General features: G+C 35.9%; 1 protein-coding gene across 1 annotated transcript in view; it reads right to left on the bottom strand.

Annotated features, from left to right (window-relative positions):
• The window catches only part of LOC106473680 (alkaline phosphatase, tissue-nonspecific isozyme-like), a 28,489-nt gene extending 25,580 nt beyond the window's left edge, over nt 1-2,909 (bottom strand). Inside the window, exon 1 of the mRNA XM_022402081.1 lies at nt 2,655-2,909. The gene's annotated coding sequence lies outside the window, so the exon portion shown is untranslated. The remainder of the gene's footprint in view (nt 1-2,654) is intronic.
• Nucleotides 2,910-3,391: the final 482 nt, after the last annotated feature.

The following is a 3,391-nucleotide window of genomic DNA, read 5'->3' as shown; positions in this document are numbered from 1 at the left end:
CCCCCCCTTTAGCGCTACCTCTGGAGATTATTAAAATTTTCAGTTTCAAACCTGTTTCCACACAGTGTCCATGCACCAAATTGCTTGTGAACACATGACTATTGCCTACAAGACCCTTATTAACTTAGGATTCACACAATACATGTTAAACAAAAAAAGTTAATATTGTAATTAACCCTTCTACTTGCCGCTAGGTGTTTTAATTTCACCCAGTTTATTTGGTTGGTTCTTTATACTGCGGTGTTTTAAGAGGTAAAAAAATATATTTGATATGTGGACCCCATCGGTAATGAACAGTAGCAGACATTTGAGTAGTTTCAAGGCTATAAAATGTAACAAAATGAAAGTAACTGACAATTTATAGAGCGCAACATTATTGTCAAAAAATTAAAATAAAATAAAATGTTAAAGTGCTCCAAGCAAGTTGTTGAATATTGGGTTTCGTTTAAAGACTATCTCAAGTTCTATAACTTTTTTTTAAAACTGATTACATATGTATGCCAAGAGAGGTCGCCACTTGTAGTCCTATGTTTTGTTATATTTTATTTTGAATGAAAAGCTACATAATAGACCATCTGCGCTGTTCTCACCAAGGGTATTGAATCCCAATTTTTAGCGTTATAAGTCCTCAAACTTGTCTCCGAGCCGTCGGAGGCCGTTTTGTTTAGAAAACAGCTGGAAGCCTTTATATTAAAATTGTTTGATATTCTGTCGTAAACTAAATATGATGTTGTAAGCTGAAAATATCTTCTGAGTTCTATCAAGATCGACTATAAAGGAGTGCCGATCTTTTATTCTATGACTAATATAATCTCCCTCTGGTGTCAACAATGAAGAACGAAGTACAACAAGCCGCTACATTCTCTCTTTTTTGGTAGAACTTGGATATCTTGTTTTCTGGTGTTTGTAGAACGTGTTACACCAGGAGGTATAAAACTGCCTAGGGAGGCAATAGTTATCAATTTTACTTTTCAGCAGAATCAGTTATCTTGCTTTTCGTCCTTTTCTGTCGATCTCTTTCCGTCAAGCAAACTGTGTGTTCGTAGAAACAAGATTCTATATAAAGACACGTACACTGTAAGGTAATCAACTTAAATAATAAACAAGATTCTATATAAAGACACGTACACTGTAAGGTAATCAACTTAAATAAGAAACATGATTCTATATAAAGACACGTACACTGTAACATAATCAACTTAAATAATAAACAAGATTCTATATAAAGACACGTACACTGTAAGGTAATCAACTTAAATAATAAACAAGATTCTATATAAAGACACGTACACTGTAAGGTAATCAACTTAAATAATAAACAAGATTCTATATAAAGACACGTACGCTGTAAGGTAATCAACTTAAATAAGAAACATGATTCTATTTTTTTTAAGCGGTAAGTCCGAGGGCTTATTACACTAAAAATCAGGTTTCAAAACCCCTTGGTAGGCACAGCACAGATAGGACATTGTGCAGCTTTGCGCTTAGCAACACAATAAATAAACAAACGCAGTTAGGCCTACATGTGTTATTGATTTAAGAAACGCCCACTCTACCTTTGAAACATTGCTGACGAAGCCTATTAATTAATTGTATGCGTAATAGAATTTCACCTACGCTGTTTAGTCTAACCAGTCTGAGAAACCAGCCATGTAATATTGATAGTTAGTGACAGGCGCCGTTGGCGGCAGCGTACTTCAATTAAATTATAATTTGTTTGTTTGTTTAGAATTAAGTACAAAGCTACACAATGGGCTATCTATGCTCTGCCCACCACAGGTATCGAAACCCGGTTTTTAGCCACGGGGGTGGGTGGGCATAAAGTATAATTGAAATGCTTTTAAATGCATCCTTTTTACTGGGCCAGCAAAGTATGATATAACTTTAATTATTACCAGTAATATCACAACTATATACAGAGGCGTCGCTGGGCGCTGGCACACGGGGCTCAAGCCCCGAATCCCCAATTAGTGTCTTGAAAAATCGGAAGAGAAAAACCATGATGGATATCATACCGAAACGCCGAAAATTCCCGCTCCTATGGACTCGAGCCCTAAATATTTTCACCTAGCAACGCCTCTAACTATGTAACTACAGATTATCATATCACCCGATCGCCATTCTTGGAAAATTTCACGGGTTCACCACACAATTGACAAACAGGTCGAATAAAACTTGTTACACTCCAGCTTCAATAGATTATGCAGATCCTTTAATATTGCGTGAAGTGTTGTAAAAAGCTATCACCATTACTAAATCATTCTCGATAAGGCTAAAATAAGATCTAACAGAACCAACGTCTGTCTGTTGAGTAAAATAGTCGAAATGTGTACTGACTTTGTTGACCGAAAACATATTGTTAAGGAACAACTTAAACTAATTCAATAATAAGATAAATAGCACGTGAATTGAATAAAAAATGGGCAACATTGGGGTAGCGCTCGAAGGAGGAAAATTTATTGCAATTGGACACCCACATACAATGTATGAAATATTGATATTCCGGGAATTCAGAGCCTTCTCCACAATTCGTAGAATTCCTCAAACAGCTAGAGCTTTGTTTACAGGAAAGAATGCTTTCAATATTTATATGTGTTAGAAAAAGAAGAAGAAAAAACTGCTCAAACACCTGAAGAAACACTCTATTAAAATACCTGAAAAATATTGGCATTGTCCCAGTCCTGTCTGTGTGTGTGTGATTCAGTAGCTGAGGTGTGCATGAGGGCATTCCAGCCTTCAAAAAGTACCAGGATATGTTATCCCACGTGAAAATTACATTGTTCAAAAACCCGAGAAATAAAAAAAAACATTGCTTAAACATGCGAAAAACAGTATTGTTCAAAGATCTGAAGAAAATACACTGTTCAAACTGCAAATCCTCAATCAATCTATACACAAAAAACACGAAATATCTCAGTTTGTTTGTTTGCTTGTTTTTCCGCCGCGTTCACTGCGCAGGTCACACTTTTCTCACGAGAAGGTGCGCAAAACGATAACTTTTCGTTGACATACGCGTTTATTGTCTGCCAGCGGAACCGGTAATTTTCTCGTTAACATATAGGTTATTCGAATAAATTATACACAGACTTGATATTTTTTTGGTAGGTTTGAATTAACATTTAATCTAGAATATAGCATTATAGGCCTATTTAGTTATAGCCGTTAACTATACATCTAATAATGCTTGGAGATGACTCGAATGGGTAATGAAGAAAAACTTCAATATAAGTTTAACATAACAGCAAATGTACAACGTTTCGACAAGGTTTTGTCATCATCAGGTACAAGTAGTTTACATTGACACAGATATATACAGTATGGAACAAAGAAGTCACATGACCGGATACTGTTGCACGACTTAGAAGAGGTATCTAGGCACCCCGGGGTGTTG

Source organism: Limulus polyphemus, unplaced genomic scaffold (assembly GCF_000517525.1).
Source record: "Limulus polyphemus unplaced genomic scaffold, Limulus_polyphemus-2.1.2 Scaffold6397, whole genome shotgun sequence".
In the NCBI taxonomy this organism is placed as follows: Eukaryota; Metazoa; Arthropoda; class Merostomata; order Xiphosura; family Limulidae; genus Limulus; species Limulus polyphemus.
The sequence above is the reverse complement of the archived record's forward strand: the minus strand, read 5'-3'. Positions and strand labels throughout refer to the sequence as shown.